General features: G+C 37.5%; 1 long non-coding RNA gene across 2 annotated transcripts in view; it reads left to right on the top strand.

Annotated features, from left to right (window-relative positions):
• LOC119530018 overlaps positions 1-14,919 on the top strand; it is an 84,675-nt gene that overhangs the window by 36,448 nt on the left and 33,308 nt on the right. Inside the window, exons 2-3 of one of the 2 annotated variants that reach the window (XR_005215999.1) lie at positions 12,983-13,176; positions 14,526-14,583. The exons of the other annotated variant lie outside the window; for it this stretch is intronic. This is a non-coding gene — a long non-coding RNA (uncharacterized LOC119530018). Of the gene's footprint in view, positions 1-12,982; positions 13,177-14,525; positions 14,584-14,919 lie in introns of those variants that run through there. 2 annotated transcript variants of the gene reach the window in all.

Genomic DNA, 14,919 nt, shown 5'->3' on the forward strand with positions numbered 1-14,919 from the left:
ATGTTGATTGTAAAGGTTTGGAAAAGGATGGTGTTGATGGTGGCACATTATTGTTGTAATTAGCAGTGCTGAATGTGGTTGAAAGGGAAAGTTTTGGGTCATGAATGTTACTAGAATGAAAACTAGGAGATAAAACATGGGACTGTACAACACAGTGAACCCTACTGTGGATTATGGAGAGGGGTTAATAGTACAAGTATGGGAAGGTTCTTTCATGAATTATAAGAAATATACGACAGTAATATAAGGTGTTAATAATAGGATGGTATTGGGAAAAACTACATCTAATTTAAACTGTGAACTATAGTTAATAGTACTATTTTAATATTCTTTATCAATTGTAACTAAAGGCCCCACACTAATGCAAAGTGTGAACCATAGGGGGGTATATGGGAACATTGTAGTTGCCATGACTTTTCTGTAAACCTACAACTTCTCCAATTAAAAAAAATTAAAAATTAAGGAAAATCATTATGCTTAGTGGAAAAAATGAGATACAAAGTACTAGATATTGTATGATACCCTTTATATAAAATATAAATATAAATAAATCTATAGAGACAGAAATAGATTTATGGTTATGTAGGGCTGGGGAAGGATAGAGGGATTGAGAGGTGACTGCTAAGGGGTATGGGGTTTTCTTTTTAGAGTAATGAAAATGTTCTAATATTGATTATGGTGATGAAAGCACAATTCTGTGAATATACTCAAAGTCATTGATTGTACACTTTGGATGGATTGTTTGGTATGGGAATGCATCTGAATAAAACTGCCTAAAAAAAAGAAAAGAAAAAAAAACAAACCCATGCTGTATTACAGCGGGAACTCAAAGATGCTGTCCACTTTAAATAGTGTTGGTATGAAAATTGAGATCAGAACTGCAAAGGAATGTCTTACAACGTTTTGGAGTATGACTGAGGCAATTTGTTGCACATGGATGTGTAGGAGGAAGGGAGAAGAGATGATTGCATGAGGAGTTGGAAAAGAAGTATGTGAGGGGAGGTGACCCCAAAAGATGCCTTACTGAAGCAGAGGGTACATGTATAATATTTATCTCAATTGTTCACATACCTCTTTGTGGCTTATCATGAATGACCTTCCTAATTTTAATGAACCATTTCCTACCTTTACCCTATGCAGATCTATCACAGTGTCTCCAGTGTTTATAGGTCTGCCCTGTTCATTAGCTGATAAACTCCTTGAAACCAGGGACTCTTTCTTACTTATTTCCTCTCATTTCCAGAACTAGCTTTTCTGGTTAGTTCCTGGAATATCTGAGGTACTCAAATACCTCTTGAATAAATGAATACTCTAATTTTGTAATGCTGTATTTGGCAGCTGGGTTGCATAGGTATGTTGGGAGAACATTGTAGAGAAAATTAGAGGCTGGACAAAAAGCTGTATAAGAGTCATGGTATAGTGGGCAGAGAAAGTGGGCGGAGAAGTACACAGTAAATAGGTATTTGTGTCCTGGTTATGTCACTAATAAAGACTTCGTGATCTTACTTGATATAAATTAATTCCTCTTTGGAAAGTTAGGGTACCTGTATTTGAGGGCAATATTAAGTACTTTATTTGAAAATATGTATAAAATAAATAGTAATAAAATTATAAAAGCTTTAAATGGATGGAAATGGTGTTTGATATGTACTGATTTGGAGGTAACAAACTGTTCTGGTTTGCTAAAGCTGCTATTATGCAAAATACCAGAAATGGATTGGCTTTATAAAGCAAGTATTAGGTTACAAATTTACAGTTCTAAGGCCATGAAAGTGTCCAAACAAAGGCATCAATATGAGGATACTTCCCTCTTGGAAAGGTCAGTGGCATCTGGAGCACCTCTGTCAGCTGAGAAGACACGTTGGCGTCTGCTGTCCTTTGCTCTTGGGTTGTGTTTGAAAATGGCTTTCTCTGAAATGGCTTCTGCCTCTCTTAGCTTCTCTCAGCTCTCTACTTGGTTCTCCTGGGGCATTTCTCTCTAAATATCTGGGGGTCTTCTCTTAGCTTCTCCAGGGCAAACTCTGGGCTTCATTCTTAGCTTAGTCCAAATGTCCTTCTGTGTGCATCTCCTAGGGTTTCCAAGCATCTGGGTCTATGTTGGCTTTTAGCTTCTCCTGGGAGCAAACTCTGAATTCCATATCTTAGCTTCTCTCCAAAATGTCTTGCTCAGCTTCTCTGAGCAACTTCTCTCCATGAACTCCCTTAAATCATTTTAGTGATCTAATCAAGACCCACCCTGAATGAGCAGGGTCCACGCTTCCATGGAAGTTATTTACTCAAAAGTCTCACCCACAGTTGGGTGGGTCACATCTCCATGGAAACGTTCAATCAAAAGGTTCCACCCCACAAGATTGGATTAAAAGATTATGGCTCTTATGGGGTCCATAACAGCTTCAAACTGGCACAGAAATCAAGTGGAATTAATAGCACAGTCTGAGAAGCATGAGTCACTAATAAGGAGGTAATGGAACATTCAGGTTGGTATGTTTCTTTTACGCTATTTCCCATGCTGTGATACAAACATGTGGAAAGGCAGTTGGCAGTCTGGCATAACAGAAAGCACCTGAGTTTTGGGAGACAGCATTGGGTTTAAATACACAACTTAATTATGAGTCTGCGTAAATTACTCCCACTCCCTGAATTTGTTTCCTCAATATGGAATTTATGTACAATAAAGCTTGAACTGCAGGACCCCTGTAGGATTTGAGAGAAAATTCCTCAAGTGTTTAGAACAGCATTCAGTGCATGTAAGGGCCTCACTAATTGGTAGATGCTGTTTGTGGTCCTACAGAAAGCCGTTCGCCTGCATGGGAGCCTTTGCCATCAGGAACTTCTCATCTTCTTAGCCCTACTGGTATTTAGTATTGCTGTAGAGAGAGGCGTTCACCAGCTCCATTTTACAGAGACAGTGAAAGTACCCTGGTAACTTTCCCAGAAACATACTTAGTGACCAAATAGCAATTCCCACTCTTATCTCTCCTGCAGTAACTTTATTTATTTATTTATTTATTTATTCTATAACATGGTTATAATAGTGCCTTCTGAAGATAAGCTCGAGAGGAAATTATTATTACATTTTATAGTATGCCAGTTTGAAGAGACTGCTTTCCTATTGGATGCAGCAGAGGAAATAAGAAAAAGTTGAGGAGGGAAGAGCGAGGGAAGACGTTCTGGGTTTTGGTCCTGCGGCTTTTCTAGCCTCACTACTATCTAGCAAATTGTTTTCTATCTTTTGAATTCAGTTTCCCTATGTCTAAATAGAGTGGATTGACTAGGAAATGGAGTGGTTTAAAGACATGTTAGAATGCCTTACTTTCTAACATAGCAATCGGCATCTCTTTTGTGTCCGCAGAGATGAAAGTTTAACGACCTATGGAGAGCGCGGGCGTTATTGCCTTGTGGTGTCTAAGAGAAAAGGAACCCTTGACATGGAGCAGCATTTATAGATGTGAACACTAGGTGGCGCCCTCGCACTTCTTTTTAGCGACTAGGTTTATCGGGGAGGAATTTTAGATTAGTCATTGCACTTATCTATAATTCTTCAGTCTTTCTCCTGTACGTAAGTTTTTCTCTCGCGTCTGTGCCAGTCGTCTCCTACTGCATGATCTCCGCCTGAACCTTATTCTCCTGACTTAACTGCCTGCATCACTGAAGAACAGTCTCTTTGATTCTATTTCACGCCTTCTAAGGGTCCAGGCATTTTTATTCTTCTCTGAGAAGCGTCCACCAGTAAAACATGCCTAGACTTTCACCCTAATGCACTCTTAATTCACTGGCTCCCAGATATCTTATATCTTATATACAGTATGATGTGCCATTGAGTCATTCACTTTACAAACATTAAGTTTTGTGTTTTGTGTGTAGTTTATGTTTTGATGTGAAAACTCAAGATTTTGTTCCTGATGTATTTAGAAGAATCTCTGGGGAAAATAGAAATTCCCCAAGACGTTATAAAGGGTCTCCTTTATCCTTTATCCACTGGAGTGTGTAAGCTGGACAGTTTTTCTGATATATATTCTCTACCTTAAAAAGAATAAGTACATTTTGCATTGTTAATGCTTAATAGAGGCACATTGAATTCAGTTGTGAGAAAAAAAGAAGCAGAATGGGTGAGGATAATAAGAGATTGGGAAGAACAAGAATAGACCACAGAGGGGGAGGGGAAGTAAGGTAGAGGCTGAGCTTGGCTAGGGGTGCCTGGATCCATATCTGCAAGTGGTCTGATAGTGGTCTATTTTTTGGGGGAAGATCCATTCATGTGTCCAAACTGTGTGCTCAGGGATGACCCAGCTGGACCAGCTGTCCCAGGTAATGGGGTCATTATTATTAAATGGTGGTATTATTATGCTTTGTTCAAAGTCCTCAGCAGTTAATATAAACATTCAGCATTGTTAGTTATTATCACAATAATATGCTACCGTCACCTCTGCCCATTTTCAAACATTTATGTTCAGCTAGTTAAATATTCTGCACATATTAAGCAACCCCTCCTCATTCTTTAGCCTCATTCTATATCCTGGTAAACTATTTTCTATATTTTATGTCTATGTGTTTATATGTTAAAATTAGTTCATATCAGCGAAATTATACAATATTTGTCCTTTTGTGTCTGACTTATTTCACTTAACATAATGTCCTCATGCTTCATCAATGTTGTCGTGTGCTTCAGGACTTCGTTCCTTCTTACCACTGAATAATATTCTGTAGTATGTATATATCACATTTTGTTTATCCATTCATCTGTTGATGGACACTTCAGTTGTTTCCATCTTTTGGCAATTAGGAATAATGCTGTTTGAACATCAGTGTGCAGATGTCTCTTCATGTCCCTGCTTTCAGATCTTCCGGGTATATCCCGAGTAGCAAGATTGTGGGGTTGTAACGCAACTCTGTACTTAGCTTCCTGAGGAAATGCCAAACTGTCTTCCACAGCGGCTGTACCATTTTACATTCCCACCACAGTGAATAAGTGTTCAAATTTCTCCACAGCCTCTCCACTGTTTGTAGTTTCCTGTTTGTTTAATAGCAGCCATTCTAATAGGTGTGAGATGATATCTCATTGTGGTTTTGATTTGTATTTCCCTAAAAGTTAGTGAAGCTGAGCATCTTTTCATGTGCTTTTTAGCCGTCTGTATTTCCTCTTTGGAAAAATGTCTATTCATGTCTTTTGTCCATTTTTAAATTGGGTCGTTTGTCTTTTTATTGTTGAGTTGTAGGATTTCTTTCCTGGAGATCAAACCCTTATCAGAAATGAGGTTTCCAAATATTTTCTCCCATTGAGTTAGTTGCCTTTTCACCATTTTGACAAAGTCTTTTGAAGCACTGAAGTATTTGGTTTTGAGGAGTTCCCATTTATCTATTTTTTCTTTTATTGCTTGTCCTTTGGGTGTAAAGTCTAGGAAACTACCATCTATCACTAGATTTTGGAGATTTTCCCATACATTTTCTTCTAGGGTTTTGGTATTGGTTCTTATATTTAAGTCTTTGATCCATTTTGAGTTAATTTTTATATAGGTTGGTTATGCATATGGATAGTTCTCCCCAAATCATGTTCTGTCCCAGTTGAGTTGGCTTGGGAGCCTTGTCAAAAATCAATTGACCATAGATTTGAGGATCTATTTCTGAACTCTCAATTTGATTCCATTGATTAGTATGTCTATTTTTATGCCAGTTCCATACTGTTTTGACTACTGCAGCTTTATAATATGCTTAAAGTCAGGAAATGTTATACCTTCCTCTTCATTCTTCTTTTTCAAGATGTTTCTAGCAATTCAAGGCCCCTTACCATTCCAAATAAAATTGATAATTAGCTTTTCCATTTCTGCAAATAGTCTGTTGGAATTTTGATTGGGATTGCATTGAATCTGTAGATCAGTTGGGTAGAGTTGACATCTTAATGACATTTAGCCTTCCAGTTCATGAACCCAGAATGTCTTTCCATTTATTCAAGTTTTCTTTGATATCTTTTAGCAACGTTTCGTAGTTTTCTGTTTACAAGTCATTTACATCCTTGGTTAAGTTTATTCCTAGATATTTGAATCTTTTAGTGGCTATTGTAAATGGAATTTTTTTATTGATTACCTCTTTGGATAGCTCATAACTAGTGTATGGAAGCACCATGGTTTTTGCATGATTTTTGTTTTGATCTTGTATCTTGCCACTTTGCTGAACTTGTTTATTAGCTCAAGTGTCTTTGTTGTCATTTTTTCAGGGTTTCCTATATATGGGATCATGCCATCTGCAAATAGTGACAGTTTTACCTTTTCCTTTCCAATTTGGATGACTTTTATTTCTTTTCCTTGCCTAATTTCTCTAGCTAGAACTTGTAGCACAATGTTGAACTGCATAGTGACAGGGACATCCTTGTCTTGTTTCTGATCTTAGAGGGAAAGTTTTCATTCTCTCACCATTGAGTATGATGTTAGCTGTGGGTTTTTCATATAGGCTGTTTATCATGTTAAGGAAATTTCCTTCAATTCATACTTTTTGAAGTGCTTTTATCATGAAAGGATGCTGAATTTTGTCAAATGCCTTTTCTTTGTCAACTGAGATGATCATGTGGCTTTTCCTTTTTGATTTGTTAATGTGGTGTATTACATTAATTGATTTTCTAGTGTTGAACCACTCTGGCATACCTAGGATAAAACCCACTTGGTCATAATGAAAAGATAATTATTTTCATATGCTGTTGAATTCCATTTGCAATTTTTTTTTTTTTTTTTTTTTTTGAGGAATTTTCATCTATATCCATTAGAGAGATTGCTCTGAAGTTTTTCCTTTCTTGTAATATCTTTATCCAGTTTTGGTATTAGGGTAATGAGTTAGGTAGTGTTCCTTCTTCTTCAAGTTTATGGAAGAGTTTGAGCAGGATTGGTGTTAATTCTTCTTGGAATAATTGGTAAAATTCACCTGTGAAGCCATCCAATCCTGGGCTTTTCTTTGTTGGTAGGATTTTGATGACTGATTCAATCTCTTTACTTGTGATTGGTTTGTTGAGGTCTTCTGTTTCTTCTTAAGTTAGTGTAGGCTGTTTGTGTGTTTCTAGGAAGTTGTCCATTTCATATAAGTTGTCTAGTTTGTTGGCATACAGTTGTTCATATCACCTTTTATGATATACTTTTACTTCTTCAGAGTCTGTGGTAATGCCCCCCTCTTGTTTCTGATTTTATTTGCAGCTTCTTTTCATTTTTGTCAGTCTAAGGTTTTGTCAGTTTCATTGATATCTTCTTAAAGAACCAAATTTTGGTTTTATTGATTCTCTCTATTGATTTTTTTTTTAATTCTCCATGTCATTAATTTCTGCTCTACTCTTTATTATTTCTTTCCTTCTGCTTGCTTTGGGATTAGTTTGCTGTTCCTTCTCCAGTTTCTCTAGTTGTTCAGTTAGGTCATTGATTTTACCTCTTCCTTTTTAATGTAGGCATTTAGGGCTATAAATTTCCCTATCAGCACTGCCTTTGCTGCATCCCATAAGTTTTGATATGTTGTATTCTCATTTTCATTTATCTCAAGATATTTACTAATTTCTCTTGCAATTTCTTCTTTGACCCACTGATTGTTTAAGAGTGTGTTGTTTAACCTCCATATATAAGTGTATTTTCTGGTTCTCCATTTGTTATTGATTTCTAGCTCCATTCCATTATGGTCAGAGAAAGTGCTTTGTAAAATTTCAGTCTTTTTAAATTTGTCAAGACCTGTTTTGTGCCCCAACATATGGTCTATCCTGGAGAATGTTCCATGAGCACATGAGAAGAATGTATATCCTGCTATTTTGGAGTGTGATGTTCTATATATGTCTGTTAAGTCTAGTTCATTTATCATATTATTTAGGTTCTCTGTTTCTTTATTGATCCTCTGTTTAGATGTTCTATCCATTGGAGACAGTGGTGTGTTGATCTCTCACTATTATGGTAGGGTCATTTATTATTCCCTTTAGTTTTGCCAGTGTTTCCCTCATGTTCTTTGGGGATTCTTGATTAGGAGCATAGATATTTATGATTGTTATTTCTTCTTGGTGAATTTCCTGTTTCATTAAGATATAGTGTCCTTCTTTATGTCTTATAACATTTTTGCATTGAAAGTCTATTTTGTCCGATATTAGTATAGTATAACTACCCCAGCTTTTTTTTTTTTTTTTGGTTACTACTTGTGTAGTGTAGAATAGCTTTTTACTTCTTTTCACTTTCAACCTATTTGTATTTTTGGGTCTAAGATGAGTCTCTTGTAAACAGCATATAGATGGATCATATTTTTTAATCCATTCTGCCAATCTGTATCTTTTGATTGGTAACTATAATCCATTAACATTCAAAGTTATTAATGTAAAGGCAGTTCTTAATTCAACCATATTATCATTTGTTTTTCATTTGTCAGATATATTTTTCTCTCTTTTTTATCCTTTAAGTTACCCTTACTAATACTCTTCAGTTCTGTATCTTCTCCATACCTCTCTCCTGTCTTCTTTTCAGCTGGCAGCACTCCCTTTAGTAGTTCTTGTACTGCTGTCTTCTCACCCCCATGTGTCTGATGGGAAATCAGCACTGAGTCTTATTTGGCTTCCCCTTATATGTGGTGAATCACTTTTCTCTTGCTGCTTTCAGAATTTTCTCCTTCTCTTTGAATGTGACGGTCTGATTAGTATGTGTCTTGAAGTGAGTCTATCCGGATCTACTCTGTTTGGAGTATTTGGGCCTCTTGAATTTGCATATTTATGCTCAAATTTTTCCATTTTTTCCATTTGTTTCTTTGTCTGTTTGAATTTGGTTGATCTGTATTCTAGTTTGCTGATTTTTTTTCTGTTTCTTCAAATCTCCTGTGGTGTGTGTCCAATATATTTTTATTTTCATCTACAAGTCTTTAATTTCCACAATGCCTGTTATTTTTCTGTGTATTCTTTCTTCTTTATGATATTCTAATGTTTTCTTAATATCCTTTATCTCCTTATACACATTTCCTTCATATCTTTGAATTGACTCGGGAGATTTGTTTGTACATCTTTGATTAGCCATTCCAGATTCTGTGTCTGCTCCAACTTTTTTGATTTTTTTCCTTTGACTGGACTATTTTTTTCTCGTCTTTTAGTATGCCTTGTGATTTTTTGATGATATCTGGTCATCTGATTATCTTGATAGGTCTATTCTGAAGGTTGGTTTCTCTCTCTTGTCTAGGATTTAGTTGTTGCCTGGGTTTGTATTAGGGCCCTGCTTTGGCAGTTGGGTTGTCAGTGTTTCTCAGCCAAAACAGGGTCATGTATCCTTGCAAGGAGGGTATACCAACTCCAGTGGGCCTGGAAAGGCTCTGAAAAGCCCTACAGTTCTCCTGCACTTTCTGGTTTGCCCAGCATATGGTGTTGTTCAGTGACTTAATCATCCTCAAAAGCTGTTTGCCTCCTGGAGCTGGGCAGTGTCTGACCGGGTGGGGCTGAAACTGTGGGGTTCCTGTGTCCTCACTTCATCGGCTAACGTCTGGCTCAATGTGGGGCTGTGTTCCCCACTTTACTTGCAGAAGAGGATTCCCCCAGCTGCTCCAGTCTTCAGTCATCCCCCAGGCAAGGATCAGGCCTCCTGCTGCTGTTTCCCTCAAGGATGGGGGATGGGCACCAGGATCCAGGGCTGGAAACACAGTCTCTGTCCACGTTTGCTCAGACTCTTCCTCCCTCACTGACCTGGGTCTTGAAATGTCCTCCCCTGTCCCCAGGGTCCTCAAATAGTTGATTCAGACAGCTGCCTGGTTACTTGCTGCTTTGGGGAAAATTCTGTTTTTCTCTCCCTTTTGGAAATTCCTCCCTGTTGAACTTTTCTATTCCGCCCCTCCCCCAGTGGCTTAAGTCCTGCCGTGGGTCCCTGTGGGCTTGGTTCTCTGTGTCTGTATATAGGTAGGGATCTGTCTCACACTGTGAGAGATTTTATAGTCTGTGTCCCTGGTGGGAAGTGGGAGAGATCCCAGCTGCTGCCTCTGGAAACTTCCCGAGCTGTGTGGGACTGAGTGAGGAGGAGGGGAGGGGACCAGCTGGTCTGGAACAGAAGTTTCCTTCGTGATATTTTTCTCTTTCTTTGATTCAGCATTTGTGGGATCCTTCTCCAGTCTATACCTTCCCCCAGAATCTGAACAAGTGAGAATTGTCCTTTCATTTGCTGAATCTCTGGGGAGAGGTTTTCGGTAGCTGTTTATGTTGCCATGTTGATGATGTCACTCCTTACCTTCACTCTTAAGATGGGGCTTAACTCTCTTTTAATACATTTCTGACCTCTGAGTGAATTGGAGTATGCATGAAACAAAAAGGTCACTTTTTAAATTTTTCTTGAAAAAAGTCAAATGTTTTCTGTAATGTCTGTTGCTGATATCATACGATATCACACAAAGGGAGACTTATGGGCTGAATCATAATATCTCTAGCTTCATGAGTTTTTCTCTGACAGCTGAACTCAGCAGTTGTGAATCTGATGACAGCTTTCTACTGGTAATTATCATGGTTCTATCCTGGCCTATATTCCATTTGATACATTCACCAGGGATTTGGATAAAGATATGGAAGACACACTAATCAAATTTGTGGGGATACAGAGTTAAGAGGGTTAATAAATTCATCAAATGACAGAATCAGACCAAAGAGGTCTTACAATGGTAGAGTGATGAACCAAACTTTAAAAGAAGTTTTACAGGGATAAGTACCAAGCACTATATAAAAATTTGCTTTAGTATTTTTTATCATGTATCATTGAGTCTGAACATTAGAAATGTAAGAAGATGAAAACAAGTAAATATATACTGGAGTATAATAGTTCAAAACAGTATTTTGAAGTTACAATGGGACAAGAATAAGTAGGTGATAAAGAGATTCACCTTTATATGATCAAGATTGCCTCAGTCAAGATCATTAAAATATCAACAGCCTGAATCTTGGTGTGCTATTTTTTTTTTCCCTCTTTCAGAACTGTATTTTTGATGATGACAGCCTCAAGTCAGCCTTATTTATCCTGAAAATAGCTGTCCAGAGAAGATTCCATGAATAAGAATAGCTTAAACTTTAGTGATTCTAGCTGAGAGTAGCTTGTCTGCAGTGTGGATATTTGTCACATGTGTCAGCCTCGTCAATCATGGGATAGTCACACATCTCTTAAGCATCACCAAAGACATTCTTTCAATTTCATTGGCTTTCTTTTTCTCTTTGTGAATCAAAGCCAATTCAGCATTCAATCTGTCTCCAATTAGGTAATCCTTTTGGCATCACCTGCATCTGGGGAAGCAATGAGGAGTTCCTCTACTCTGTTATATTTTCTTGAATCTGCTGCAGGGATGTAGGTTCCACATGTCAATTATCCATAGCAATATACATATAAATTCTGACTCTGAGGAGCATACATGTTGATGCCAATGATGTGATCTGCCCCAATATGAAAGCATATTGGTTATAAATTTTGCAGAAATTGAAGTGTGACTCACGTTTTCCGTATCTTTTGGGCATATGGAAACATCCCTGTGGATGACAATGCAGTTTTGCAAGATTGATCATGATGAAAGTTTCCACTGAGTTATACTTAATTTCTTCCCAGCCACTCTGCAAGATCTAGACACATCGCTACTCTGTCTGCTGATTATTGAACTTCTTGGGGATCACCTTGCCCAGATCCAGGCAAAGCCTGTCTCCCACTTTCTAGTGTAGGTCCTGAGGTGAGCTGCTGTTGAATGGTGCCATGTTGGGTGTCACGGAGGCTTGGTAGGGCAGGCTGGTGGGCAATCATGGTGGCAGCACTAGAAGTTACTTATTTTAATTTAAGAATAAAAACCTTTATGATACACAAACAAAACAAAACAAAACAAAAACAGCTAGTGTTGAAGAACAAGGTAAAGGATACTTAGTAATATTTGTGAAAAAGTCTCAAGGGCTACAAAGAATAGTGAATCAACTGTGTAATCTGGCTGTAAAAACATCAGTGGTTTGTGGAGTGTCATTGGAAGTGGGTTGAAGTGAGGGAGTGGCTGACCCTACTTCTGTGGGCTCATCAGGTCACACCTGAGAATTGCTTTCAGTATTGAACAACACATTTAAAAAAATAACATTTATTATTTGCTTTTATTACAAAGTAATATATTTTTATTACAGAAAATCTGGGAGGTATAGAAAGGTACATCAAGTAAAAATTGTCTGTAATCACACTGGTAGGAAAGAACCACTGTCAACATTTTGTTATATATTCTTCCAGGTTTAAGCCCCCACATAAGCATGTACACACAAATGACCTTATTTACATTCTTTTTTGTAATCTCCTTTTTTTCGCTACTTGACAATGTATGTGAACATTTAAAAGCCATTCAGTTATTTCTTCAATATATTTTAAGATTTTATCATATAGGTATACCATACTATAATATGCTATACTATTACTTTTAAAATATTACAAATAATGCTGTGACAACATTATCACAGATAAATCTTTGCTCACATTATTTAAGGAAAATTCTTAGATTTGTAAGTTCTGGGAAAAAAAAGGGTATTGGCATCATTCTTTAAAAGGGACACAGACAAACTGAAGCATGTTCAGAAGAGAGAGATGTTCTTTTGTTTCATGAAAGGACTAGAAATGATGCCATTTTATAATAGTTACAAGAGAGTAATTGAAAATAGTTGCATGAGGAAAAATGGAGACGCAAAACTTCTTCACATATTTCAGGGCCTGTCACAAAGGAGAATTATATGGCTCAAAAATACAGTATTTAGTACCAATGATTTGAAGCTACAGGGAGACAGATGGTATGGTGCAGAAGCACTTGCTTTTGCCAGAGCTATTAAAAAACAGATGAGAGAGACTCAAAGGGGAGAGAGTGGCCTGAACTTGGAGGGCACAATCATCAGCCAGTGGCCACTTAGAAAAAACATGGTTGAGGGTATTTGGGGGCTGACAGTGGGTTGGACTCTTGTAAGATTTTGAGTTAATATTTTGTCCTAAGTTGAAATTTTTCTTCTTTTTTTTTCATTCTAAAGACAGCTGCCAGAAAGTTAGTCATATCCTTTGCCAGTTTGAAGGCAGCTCCCCCAGAGTCTCCCTGAAGGCAACTGAAATTGAGAATAGTGCCCAGCACATAGGGGATGGACAACCAGTATTTGCTCAGTGGTGAAGGAATGGGTGCACGCCTAGGAAAATGCCCTGTGGAGGGTGAAGAGGATCCTTCTGTTGGGTAAGAAGAAGGGTGTAATAGGCTCTTTGTTTCCCAGATAAAAGGGGGGCACTTGCCTGATCCCTGAGAACATGGATTTCCTAAAGGGAAAAGTGCCACAAAGTGCTATAAAGTGCTGATGGCTAAACACAGTGTGCTTGGGCGTGGCCTTGGGGCAAGCTGAGGATTCCCAAGCAATGGGAAGCCTTGGTCTGCTTTATTCTGGCTCTGAGGGCGTCCAGCATCTTCTCTTGAAGATCCACTTGGGCCTGTGCAGAACTGACGAGCAGCACCCAACCCATCAGCATCAGCTGATGATGTCGGCATCATCTGTTGATCTGTGTGGGACGAGGGGTTTTGGCCACCATGTATCAGCAAAAAGCAATGGCGATAGTGGAATCACCAGGAGAAATACGGATTCTTTCTGTTTGCATATAGAAGTGGCTTGCCACTCTCACTTTTGGACTGAGAAAGCTTTTAAGTTCTTGGCTAATTTAGAGAGAGTGTTGCCTCCAAAGGAAGATCCACTGGAATGTAAACTAACTGCAGGCAGGGATTCCTACATGTTTATGTGTTCCAAGCACAGAACAATGATATGCACATAGTAATTGCTTGATAAATATTTATTGAATGAATGAATACTGAATTCCTGCTAATGCAGCAAGTGGTGATACAGCTATTAGTTAATGAGAAAAATAAAGATGTGGCCATATATTCATCTCAATTTGTGCAGCAGTTTATACAAAGTCTTCCTTATCTACTTACACATGGATATGCATGAGGGGTAATTTTTATTCTGAAACCGAATTCATTTCAACTTACGTCAATACCACAGCCTACCCAGGTATAATTTTGTTAATGTCATCACCATTACCAGTGAGTAGATTACAATACTTTTCTTTCAAGCCAAATTTTTGTCTGTGTTGTAAAAGTCAAATTTAGATGGAGCAAAGATCAATAAAGTATCCAGTTAATCCTGTGTAATATAAATGAAATGAATCATAAGAAATGAAATGACTTCTGACAAAATGCTGAGACAAATGCTGTTGCACAAAACCTCAGCTTGTCATTTGAAATTGATATTGTAAGGAAACTCTAGTTGCAGCATGAACTTTATTATAGAAATCTTCCATGGCACAGGGATTCACTAATTTCATTTCTAAAGGAGTTGGGCATTATGAAATGAAGTATATTTCTGAGCATTTTTGATTCATTAATGGATTCATATCTGTTTCTTTCATTTTTCCTTAACTCATACAATGTGAACTAAGAAAGATGTTTATTTTAGATTCTTTAGTTCTCACTTTTACTTAAAAGGCTGACCATTTATATACATGCTTTTTGGGGGTCCTTTTTCCCTTTCCTTACAGACTTCAAGACAGGATTTTAAAAACACCATCCACAAAATGAGATCATTCAACCTGAAGCCTTTCGGTAATAAATATATTTTTATGCCATCTTTGATACAGATGTGTTAGAGTTTTGATGGACAGCAGCTATTAGGAATCAAAGCTTCACTCTTCAGAAGTGTGGATAGTTGTATTATAATGTGCACCAGTGGGCCATGGTTCCCTGAGGATCATAAAGAGAAATGGAAAATTTTTTTGAAGGCCAGAATTTATTTACAAAAAAGTTTTAAAAGCAAGTGAGAAAAATGCATATGGATATTATAGATTTTTTTGAGTAATTCAGAGACCAAACAAATCAAGAAGGTATGTGCAAAAATCAACAAAGCTAAGGATGATTTTTGCATACACATCGAAT

The sequence above is a fragment of the Choloepus didactylus genome, chromosome 3 (assembly GCF_015220235.1).
Source record: "Choloepus didactylus isolate mChoDid1 chromosome 3, mChoDid1.pri, whole genome shotgun sequence".
Classification (NCBI taxonomy): Eukaryota; Metazoa; Chordata; class Mammalia; order Pilosa; family Megalonychidae; genus Choloepus; species Choloepus didactylus.